Here is a 12,272-nt window from a genome sequence, read left to right on the forward strand (position 1 = left end):
GAGCAGCAGAAATCGTGCTGGGTTTCCTTCGCCCGGTTTCTGCTGCTCGTGAGAATAGCCTCAGAGACTTTCAGCCATACCATCTAACTGAACTATAGAGGAACTGAGTTTGATATGGTTTCCTATTTGACAAATTTTGTCAAGAATTTGTAACTAAAGCGATTGAACCCTGTTACAAGGCATCCAAGAATGGGGGAAAATTTGATTCAACCCAGCTGATGCTATGTATTGTCTATACATCACCTTGTGGGCTTCTTCTAAACCAAAGCACATTGATGATTTTCTAATGCTGTTATGAATATTGACCCAGCTTATACCAGGAGTATAAATCCTAAGTCCTTCTCCCATACAGTATTATAGGAAAATACTAGTCAGACCATTGGTCCATCTAGTTTAGTGTTGTCTACATGACTGGCAGTAGCTCTCCAGAGTTTCAGATGGGGTCTGTCTCAGTCCAACCTGGAGATGCTAAGGATCAAGTCTGAGACTTCTGCATGCAAAGCATGTGCTTTACTGCTGAGCTCAGGTGTGGAGGGAGCCAAGTGGTGGCCCGGGTTCTGCCACCACGCCCCCCGCCACGCCCCCTGCATCACATGTCAGATGCAGGTGGCGGGGCTTCACTCCCTAATAGGGCCTTGTGACCCCATTTGGGAGCGAAATGCAGCATGGCCAGGAGTGGCTCTCCTTGCCTTTAAAAGGCAGGGAGAGTCACTCCAACCATGCTGTGAATGCAGCGCTGGCCGATTTCACTCCCGAACAGGGCTGCGCGGCCCCATTTGGGAGAGAAATCACACCCCCACGTCTGACATCAGATGCGGGGGGCATTTTGGGGCTGCAAGGCACTGCCCCTGATTGGTGGTGGCCCGGGTTCTTTGAACTCGTTTGCCCAATGGTAGCGCCACCTCGGCTGAGCTATAGTGACAAAATCATCTTGATATATAGAAATCTTTCTTCATGTCCTATTTACATACCAATTTGTAGATTAAAGATAAAGCCCCTTTATTAGGGGTGTGCACAAACTGTGGTTCGACCACTGGCTCAGTGCCATGGGGAGGAGAGCGGAAAGCTTTAAGAAAGGGGAGAACAGATCCTTACCTCCTGTCCACCCCCATGCAGCTAGAGAAGAACTAAGATTTAATCAGATTTCCTTTGATGTTATAAAGTTTCCATTAGATAATAGGTCTATATACTTATACAAACTATGTCCTGCGGAGTAAAGTTCCCCAGCTGCTTATCTCTTGAAATGAGTTGATTATGATTGGTTCTAATGGAGAAACTGAGTAGCTTACTATGACTTTTTCCGTTGGTCAGATGCCAGTGGAAAAGGTCCATCAAATATCTCTCTGATGATAGAAGATGAAAGATCTGTATTGTGGGACTTGCTAGTCATTACTTCTCATCAAATGTATTGCAGCAGTTGCCTTTTTTGTTTCCCTGAGTGTCATCAGTGTACATGGTGCTTTAATCATAATGGAAGCAACAAGAACACCCCTTTGCACACATCCCAACCCCAGCCCCAAGGAGCTTATTGTTAAATCTACAGTTTAACAATAAGGGAGAGGAGGGAAGGTAAGGGTAACAAGATATAAATGTGCACAAATGCTTTAACTTCTTCTGATGAGGATGAATTCATGGAAAAGGTGGAATTTTCAGAAGGAATTTGGAGAGAGAGATTAATATCCATTATTATGTGTCTCCTGTTTCTAAAATTATGTACTGTTGATGAGGATAATTTCCTGTGACAGCTAAAACCTTTAGAAAACCAGTATGAAACAGTAGATGTTTGTCTTGCTCTAGTAAGACCTGTGTTGAATTCTCACTCAGTTGTGTAACTCAATGGATATCACTGGATTAATCCAATCTGTTTTAGATTAGCCTACTCCACATAGTTGTGCAAGTACAGATGAGTGGGAGGAGAGACTGTGAGCTTCTTTCTGATGTCCTTAGAAGAAGGGTGAGATGATAGTTTTATTTTATTACATTTGAGTGTTTACACACACATACTAAATTGCTTTGCTGCTTTTTGTTCTGTCCTAGGAGCTATCAAGGACTGTAATTTGTTTTGTTATAGCTGTTCACAATATTTTTCTTTCCAGGTGGCATTGGCTGTAGCGTCCAGCTACATGTCTTTCTCTTCCTCTTTCACTTTTCCAGTCTAAATTCCTTATGTGAACTACTAACTCTGTGATGTTGTTAATGCATCTTGGAATTTCTCAGGGGTTGTGCTCCGCCTGCTTTAGTTCATCCCTGTGCAAAATTGCTCTTGTGTGTTTTGCTTGAGCAAAAGTCTTGCACTGTCTTTCTTCCTAGTCTGTTAGTCCTGTCATTATGAAAGCCCCTTGCTTTTCATTCTTTCAGCATTCTTTTAAGTTGTGGATTTGCACCAATTTAAGATCAAATCATTTCCATCCATGAATTTCGTATACTATAAGATAAACCCACTTCTTCACAGTTCCAGAGTATGGCTGCATTATTCCACCCACCCACGTGTGTGCGTGCGTGTGTGTGTGTGTACGTGCATGCAAAATGTAACAGATTTATTGGTGGTGTGCATGGGTATAGGTGCTGTTGATCTAATCTACTGTTAAAGACCCGTCTGTGCATTTCCATATACACAGAAAATGCTCAAAAATTTGACAGGCAAATGAAATGAGGCTGGTTTATAAACAGTTACCAAGGACTTCTGGCCAGTTGAGTTCACTTTCTTCTGTCAGAACCTAGCTGTGGACTGTCTATGGCCGCTTGTGCTGTGTTTGTGTCTTATTCAAGTTGAAAGTTCAACTAACAGGGGCCAAAGAAATAAAAGCATTGATAGGTTCCTGAAACTGCAGATCAACCACCAGCTGGAAAAACCTTTCCAGAAAGAGAAGTTTGGGAATAGATTGGTAACTGGCTGGGGAATTGGCATCAGGTTTTGAGCAGGTTCCAAATGACTGCAGATTAGCATCCGTCTGGCGTCCTGCCTTCCCTGAGGAGACACTTTGATTATCTGAGCTGGCAAAGGACCCAGTTATCCAAGTTAGTTTTGACCAGCCAGGATGGGCATGGGACTAACTTGAATATGGTTGCTTGCATGTCCCATGCACACCTTGGGTGAAGTATGTTCCCCGTGAAAGTGGAACCCTATATTGAGCTCCAATGTTCATACTGTCAAGTGTGTAATTTGTCTGCAAATTAGGTGGCAAACTTACTATAGTGGATAGTAGCCAACAGCCTAGGTTAATTAAGCCAGTCTTGCAAAAGTGAGCATGAATTGTTTCCTTTGTAAAGCAGGGTCCTCCCTAGTTTGCATTTGGATGAGTGACTACATGTGAGTGCTGTCTGCTATAAGATATTCCCCTTAGGGGATAAAACTGTAGCTCAGTGGTGGAGCATCTGCTTTGCATGCAGAAAGTTCCAGGTCCATTCCCTGGCATCCAGGTAGAGCTGGGAAAGATTCCTGCCTGAAGCCTTGGAGAAGCTTCTGCTAGTCAGTGTAGACCAGGGATTCTCAACGTTGGGTCCTCAGATGTTATTGGACTTCAACTCCCATAATCCCCAGTCCCAGTGGCCTTTGATTGGGCATTATGGGAGCTGAAGTCCAGTAACATCTGGGGACCCAACATTGAGAATCACTGGTGTAGACAATACGGAGCTAGAAGGACCAATGGTCTGACTCTCTATAAGGCAGCTTCCTATGTTCCTGATTTCCTATCTGGGAGACATCTGCTTCATGGCACTTTGTTGATGTGATGGCAATAGTGAAGAATAATGTATTAATGTGTTTCTTTTGAAGAACAGTTTTTATGTATGAACTGAATTATAATTCTGATAACGTATCTTTCTCCTTTATCTGTCTTGGGTTCTCCATAAAACTAGGGCAAAGAATCCCAAGTAACTTTATCCCTCCAACTTTAGGAAAACATAGGTTCCTTCGGCAGACTGTAATAGGTTACTGCTTCAGTATTTGATACTGGACAAGCTACCTTCCTTGAGCAGACTGGCAGGATTTTAAAGATTTCTAAGTGCCAGAACAAAATTTTGGGGCACCTTTGGATGTTTGGTGCAGTGGGAAATGACTTGATTAGCAAGCCAGAAGTTGCTGGTTCGAATCCCCGCTGGTATGTTTCCCAGACTATGAGAAACGCCTATATTGAGCAGCAGTGATATAGCAAGATGCTGAAAGGCATAATTTCATACTGCACGAAAGATGGTAATGGTAACCCCCTCCTGTATTCTACCAAAGACAACCTCAGGGCTCTGTGGTCTCCAGGAGTCAACACCGACTCGATGGTACACTCTACTTTGGATGTTTTCAGCTTAGATTCTTCACCCAGCCAGCTCTCTGTAATACAGAGATGATGTATGCTCTTGTCTTGATAAATCATGATTTTTTTAAAAAATGACTCTTAATTGGGAAGGTGGTGACTGGAAAGGAAGGATCTGTGTGACTCATTTCTCTATGTGGTTATGGTATTCAAATGCTACTCTGTTGATGGGGAAATAGATTCTAGCTTCATTCCATGTACAATCCAATTCAAATTAGCCTTTCTCCATGCTTTTGTCTGCTGCATATAAAGTTGCACAGATGACTGGTCCATCTTGCTCCTTATTTAAAGTGAATGGCTTCAACTCCCTAGGGTTTCTGTCTGGGGTCTTTTTCACACCCTAGCTGGAGATACCAGGGATTGAGCCTGGGATCTTCTGCATGCAAAGCACGTGCTATAATGCTGAGCTATGGCCTCAGCCCCATGCTATTGCATTCACAAATATATGATGAATCTTACTTCGCTGCAACGAAAGCTGAAGGATGCCACTGATTTGGAATGGGAGAGAAACTAGGCTGTTTTCTCCTCTCTGCCACTTATTTTTCCACCGGTAACATCCTCCTCTGTTCCCTCATTCCCCATCTATCCATATTAATAATTTTTTTTCTGGGGAAAAGGGTGAACCATTGTGTTCCACTCTCAGGAACAGAGTGCGATGGGAAATGACTACAAAGAGTTGTTCAGTATCCTGTTTGACTCCATATAAGCTTGGAGGGCCATATGAAGAGGATTTGGCTTGATCCTACCATCTTTCATTTACCAAGTGAGGCAATAGGCCTGTTCACATGACCATTTGGGGAGTAGGTTGGAGAGCTCCTACCCCATGATAGTTCAAGTATGGAAAGTCCTCTGTGGTTTAGCATGTCTTCCCAGCATGCTCTGCACTGCTAACAGACTGGAATGCCTCATGACAGCGGCATCAGCTGCCCTATGGCCGGGAAGGGGCAGGAGGCAGACCCAGCCCTACTGAAACTGCTTCAACTTCAGCATCATAGAATGTGCTTTGCAGAGTGGCATGTCCATAGATGGCAGCCCCTGTAGCCATAGTTCTCTGTTGTTTCCATGTGAGTCAGGACCGACAGCCTACCCTGATTTTGATGTTTGAGTGAACCAGCCTAATGTTTTGACGGAATGGAGAAGGAGCCTTGTAATTGTGAGAGGCACCAGTTTTGGAACAAGCTCCATGCCTTTACACAACCTTTTACGGAAGCTCATTGTTGCTTTTCATCATCTCCTCCTTTATTCCTGCTTTGCTCTGTTACCAACTTTCCTTCTTCTAGTCCTTACCTTAAGTGGAGGGGTGGAAGTCGAACCTTTTAATATGGATAGATTGGGGAATGGTGCTATGGGCAGATATATTCCTGCCCATAGCACCATACCCACAGCATCATTAATTATCCTTGGCCTTTGCTGCTCTAACGTTTTCCCATGGTTTCCTAATATTGTATAAGTGTGTGTAAAAGAGGGTGAAGGGAGATTACCAATGAAGATTTCCTGCAAACTTGGTTCCTTTTAAAGAGGAAGTAGCTAAGTGTGAAGAGGTATGCATGGTTGCCAGATTTGGCTTTTTAAAAGCCAAATTCTGGGTTACGGCCCCTATTTCACACAAGTATACCGCTCAGGTTCTGGCAACAGTCGTGTGCTCAAATGACTGAGTAGTGTGGTTAAGTCTTGAGGTATTCTAGATTGTGAACAGGCAAGCTATTTGCCTGTGACCTATTTGCCCGTGACTTATTATATAATGTTGTTCACCCATATCCCTAAACTTTATTATATAATGTTGTTCACCCATATCTCTAAACTAGAGATATGGCTGAACAACATTATATATAGGTCACAGGCAAATAGAAACCCAGTCTTCTCTAGATCAGATAAAATGCTCACATTAGCATGTATATATGTTGGCAACATCTACATATGTCGTGAGACATCCCTATCGAAAGGATTTGCACTTAGGCAAATCATTTGCATACACTTGGAAAGAAATTGCACTTGGGCACTAACTAGTAATTTTCTGCTGAAATTTATTTTGTCAGAACAATTAAGAAAGCCTTTGTCAGTTGTATCCATTATAATATAATTAGTAGCTAATGGCGCAGTGGCGAAGTGACTTGACTAGCAAGCCAGAGGTTGCCAGTTCGAATCCCCACTGGTATGTTTCCCATACTATGGGAAATACCTATATCAGGCAGCAGCTATATAGGAAGATGCTGAAAGGCATCATCTCATACTGCGCAGGATGAAGCAATGGTAAACCCCTCCTGTATTCTACCAAAGGCATCCACAGGGCTCTGTGGTCACCAGGAGTCAACACTGACTCGACGGCACACTTTACCTTTACTTGCAAGCAGAGTCTCCAAAACATTAATATTGTCCATACATCCTCAAACTCAGTGTTACTTTCAGTATATCAATTGCTGTTGAATTCATTAGCAGAGGGAGGCCTCCTTTTCTTTAAATATAGTTACAGGCACTCACATTGGTTTTTAAGAGCTGCGTGAGCCTTCTCCTTTCACATGACTTCTTGTGACCAAACTAGACATGATGTGGCAGATCTATGATCAGATCTCCCAACACCTCTCTCCATAACCCTTGAATAGTACAGATCTATTGTTTCAAGGTACATTACATTAAATATAACACAATCAAAGGCAGCAGATATAGTTAAAAAATAAAATTCACCATTATTGGAACTTCAAAACACCAAAATTGGTTTGGTTTACATTCTTCAGCAGATACTGTCCTAAAACAGTAGAAACCTTATGTCATGAAAACTATCTGATTCATCACTGCCTGGGCTTTCTTGTAATTGTCAAGCGAGCCTGAGCTTTTCCTTTTCGCTGCCAGCACTGTTTTGGATACAAGTAAAAGTCTGAATAGTGCAAACCTATTAAATTATCAGCTTCAGCTGTTTGGAGCAATACTAATTTTGCATCTGTTCTGACCATGAAGTGCATTAATTTACCCAGCTTTTCCACAACGATGTCCCAGAAGTCTTGTATCTTCAGGCAACTCCTCTAAGCGTAATAATATAAGCTGGTGAATCCACTAGGTGAGAACGCTGGATGCATTTTGTGCAGCCTCACTGGTGTGCTATATCACCTCACTACCAAGAACTCATGTTTGTCATTACTGAATTTGCTATTACTGTGACTCTCTTATATTTCGTGTGTGGTGTAGTCTTTAACATTGTTGTCCGCCCATGGAACTTTTGCTTTAAGGCTGGGGCTGAATTCAGTGAATCAATACAATTTATTTTTTTTACATTTATATCCGCTTTTCCACCGAGGACCTCAGAGCGGTGCACATGGTTATGTTTATCCTCACAACAGCCCTGTGAGGTAGGTTAGGCTGAGAGATACATGACTGGCCCAGAGTCACCCAGTGAGTTTCATGGTTGAATGGGGATTCAAGCTCGGGTCTTCTCGGTCATAGTCCAGCACTCTAACCATTACTCTATGCTGGCTCTCATTTTTTAAATATAATTTTTATTTTTATATAATTTTTACCTATAAAAAATTGTATATAATGTTTATATAATTAATTAATTATATTATTTAATTATTTTTGTATAATTGTGGAGTGCACTGCTTGTCATACTTACTGAATTCTCCCCCCACCCCTTCCAGAGTCCTATGGCAAGGGGGAGAATATGTCTGAAAACAAACTAGTTCCTATGAAGCTGGTATGTGTTGTAAAAATGGATAGCTGAAGGGCTGATTTAAATAGTGCCTCTGTCTTCCAGCTGCCTTGGAAATCTCTTCTGCATCGTTGAGGCTTCACCTTGCTTAGATAGATTTGGCATTGATCCTTACCGCATGAGCTGACTGACTCATGTGTGGGGAATCTATTCTGATGTTGCCCTCACCCTCTGGAGCTTAGACAAGACTGAAGTGATTTTTGAAAGTAGCCCTGACAATAAAGTAGCATTTGTTTTGAGAATCCTTTCTAAAAGATTAACTGCTTAATATCTTCATCAGGTGAAGTCTTCATTGTACTGTTTGTTGGCTCCTGGATCTTCAGATTTCTTTCTCCTGTCTCATTAACTCTTCTTAACCTTCTGAATGTCAGTTGTTTCTCTTAGGCCAAACTAGATGTGATGTGGGGGGGGGGGGGTTCAGTGATTAGAATTCTCTAGAGAAATGTATATGTATTTCCAAAAAGCAGATGTGGAGGAAGGGCAATTTAAATCTGAGCATGGCATGGGCGGAGGAAGGGGAGAGAGGGCCCAGCCCCCTGCTCTTGTGTTCAGTTCTCCAGGAGCATTCCCAGATGGGGCTTTTAGCTCATATCTACTACATGCTCATATGGCTCATATTAGCTCATTTAGCTCATATTCACATATCAGCCAGATTTACTCCGAAGTCTGTGCAACTTATCAGAGGGCACTTCATACACGATTCAGGTTTTTCCCTGTGTATTGGAACTGATTTATGTCCGGTGTAAAAAACAAAAAAAATCCACTTTTTGTATCGGAGTATCCAATATGCCCTGAACTTGCAGTAAACCCATAGTAAAGCCTCATGTCTAGGAATGCTCCGGTTCTCATTTTCCTCCCAAAGTTGCTATTAACCACCACGACACATGTGACTTCTCCCAAGTACAATTAGGCCATTCAGAAAAGGAATGAAATATTTTTATGTGGAAGAACACGACTAGCCAGTTTTACTAAGAAAACTGTTCTCACCTTCCCCCATTAAAACAGGAAGATCATCTCTGTGCGGTCTGCTGAAGAAAGGATGACTCAGAAGTTGATATCTACATATCTTATCCCGGCCTTGACAAATTTTATTTGGATCTAGGAGCCAAGCCAAAAATGTAGGAGCCAGACAATGGATATTTGGCAAAATTACCAGACCTAGTGGTGGACATAATGGAGCAGGAGGGTAAATTGACTTCTCTTGATCCCCTTTCCAAGTAACATGCAGAACAGCAACAGGGCTGCCTGGGACCAACAAAGATGTTATTATATAACTCTGCATCTGAATATCCTGGTCCAGGGGCACCATGGCTCCCTGGTGCCTGAGTCTGTCAAGCCCAGCCTTCGTGTGTGAATGCCTGTCCAGTTTTAAGTAGGTGTGTACGTACACACACACACACACACACACACACACACACACACACACACACACGACATCAGTTTGTCCTCTTTGCTGCGTTGTGATGCAGCGATGTAATATCTTTTCTGTTTTTATGTGTACAAAGAAGAATTCATTTCTGAATTGTTGTATCGACCGTGCATCTGTAGTCCAGGTCTTCAGTCTCGAGTCTTGTTATGTTAAATCATTAACCAGACTTTGGAATGCTCTCCCAGTGGTCATTCGCTCCTCTGACTCCATCACAGTTTTTTAGAAAGCTTGTCAGATCTTGGTTTTTTTAATCTAGGCCTTTACACGATTGTTTTATTGCTGCTTCTGTGTGTTTTTATCTGTGTACAGTTGTTATGTCTGTATTTTATATATTTTAAATTAGATTTGTTGTCATATTTTTAGCTTAATACTTTTAACTGTCTTTTAATTTTTGTAAACTGCCTTGTAATAGTTTTTAATGAAAGGCGGTATAAAAATTTAACAATAAATAAATAAATAAAAAAGTCAGTCTTTGGTGACATAAGAACATAAGAACAGCCCTGCTGCATCAGGCCCAAGGCCCATCTAGTCAGCGTCCTGTTTCGCACAGTGGCCCACCAGATGCCGCTGGAAGCCACAGACAGGAGTTGAGGGCGTGCCCTCTCTCCTGCCATTACTCACCTGCAACTGGTACTCAGAGGCACCCTGCCTTTGAGGCTGGAGGTGGCCCACAGCCCTCTGACTAGTAGCCATTGATAGACCTCTCCTCCATGAAGTCATCCAAACCCCTCTTAAAGCCATCCAGGTTGTTGGCTGTCACCACATCCTGTGGCAGAGAGTTCCACAAGTGGATCACGCGTTGTGTGAAAAAGTACTTCCGTTTGTTGGTCCTAGACCTCCTGGCAATCAATTTCCTGGAGTGACCCCTGGTTCTAGTGTTGTGTGAGAGGGAAAAGAATCTCTCTCTCTCTCCACTTTCTCCACGCCATGCATGATTTTATAGACCTCTATCATGTCTCCCCGCAGTCGTCTTTTTTCTAAACTAAAAAGCCCCAGGTGTTGTAGTCTTGCCTCATAAGAAAGGTGCTCTAGGCCCCTGATCATCTTGGTTGCCTTCTTCTGTACCTTCTCCATGCCTTGAGTCAAGTGAAGTATTGCGTAAGCATAACAGGAATGGTATATCTAAGTATTTTACCATGTACATGCACAAGTGTTACCTCTATGCAATTTCTTGGTACGGCCTTGGATATCCCTTGGTTGGCATGCCTCAGTGCTATACTGCAATAGCACCGAGGGCTATGGGCAAGCGATTCAATGACACTGTCGCAAGCCTGTGTTTCCCCACTGTTAACATAGCAGAGTGTGATGCTGACTCTAGACTGCAAATGATTTACTTTGACATGACTCAGCCAGCAGAATAACTCTGGCGGCTCATACTGAAGCAGGAGCTGACTAGCACTAGTGCCATTTAATTATGCAGTGTCAGCTAAGCTTCTACAGATGGTCTGGCTGGGCCCTTGCCTTGGTGAAGGAATAAACACAAGTGGAATTCCTTCAGCACTCACCCTCACTTAGGAAGGCTCTTAGGACACAAGCACATCTTCTTGGGCTCTAATCCATTTTCTTTAACCCTTGAAATGTGTTTTAGTGACCATGGGCATTCCTGAGGCTTGCATGCTAGTTTTCAAACTGAACTCTATTTATTAGGAACATGTCTTGTGTTTTGGAAAAAAACCCTATATGATGGTGGCTGTCTATAAAGCATAGTCCATGTACAAGGCATGGAGATGCTGCTCTTCTGCTGGTAGATACTCATGTGAGTGGGAAGGGCCTTCATTTTACAGACGTGCATGAAACTTTATGGGAACCTTTAAATTTCCCCTTTTTGAGGCTGATAATGACTGAGTCAGTTTAAGCTTTGGTAGTTAGCTGGGCATGAACTTGACTGATTCTTAAGCCAAGAAATGTCAGAAGTGGTTTTAGAACTAAGAGGTTAATGCCATAAACTTTTTAAAGCTTCTGCAGAGGGAATGGATATGCAAAACATTGAGTAATAACAACAAAGGGATGGATCAGGTGCTCTCGTCCAGTAAGACAGCAAATCAGTTGCACGGGTAGTTCTGTGTTACAGATGAGATGAATGATAAGCCAAAGAACTTGGATTGCTTTATGAATCTCTTGTATTGCCTGGGGTGACTGCTGATAATCTACAGTATATATGAAAAAGGTCAGTATTTTTTGGATTCAAAAGTGTGGGATGTTGGTGGGAAGGCATGAGAGAATTTTTAAAAGGACTGATAATGTCTTTGTTTCTTTTACTCTCCAGCTGTGTCATCCTGCAGCTTTCCTGAAAGGCTTTCTCTTAATTGTTGGGATCCCTTTGCACCCTAAAAATAGAACTGTCAAGCCTACTTGTTCTTTTGGTATCCCAGTCATGCTAGCATTCCCCTCCTGACTATGCCTCTCTTGCTTGCTTAGGGTCATTTCCTATATGGGAGGGAAACCCATGTGCTCCATTTGTACTCTGCCTTATGATCCAGAAGATGTGCTTGCATAGAATTTAAAAAAACATAACTAAACTGGGGCTGCTTTCATGTTGATGTGCTCCTCCCAACTACCATGAGGATGTGTGTCTGTTTGCATCCTTTCTCACTCCCATGCATGCTGGCAGTTGAGAAGTCAGTTGCCTTGCTGCATATGCTTCACATTTCTCCCCCATCTTTGGTCTGCAGGTCAATACTATCCCAGGGCAGTATCCTGGAGCCAGGTGGTAACAGCTGTGCCTCCAGTGAGATGCACGACGGTAGTTGGGTGGCCAGTAGCTTCATGCTACTTACTCCTCTGTCCTCCCTCTCCTGAGGCTCCAAGCCTATAATAAGAGATACATGCCTGTGTG

At 42.7% G+C, this 12,272-nt stretch overlaps 1 protein-coding gene across 5 annotated transcripts in view; it reads left to right on the forward strand.

Moving 5' to 3' along the window:
* GRAMD4 (GRAM domain containing 4) overlaps positions 1 to 12,272 on the forward strand; it is a 129,920-nt gene that overhangs the window by 15,835 nt on the left and 101,813 nt on the right. Inside the window, exon 2 of one of the 5 annotated variants that reach the window (XM_053256510.1) lies at positions 9,013 to 9,193. The exons of the other annotated variants lie outside the window; for them this stretch is intronic. The gene's annotated coding sequence lies outside the window, so the exon portion shown is untranslated. The remainder of the gene's footprint in view (positions 1 to 9,012; positions 9,194 to 12,272) is intronic. 5 annotated transcript variants of the gene reach the window in all.

The sequence above is a fragment of the Hemicordylus capensis genome, chromosome 5 (genome assembly GCF_027244095.1).
Source record: "Hemicordylus capensis ecotype Gifberg chromosome 5, rHemCap1.1.pri, whole genome shotgun sequence".
NCBI lineage: Eukaryota > Metazoa > Chordata > Lepidosauria > Squamata > Cordylidae > Hemicordylus > Hemicordylus capensis.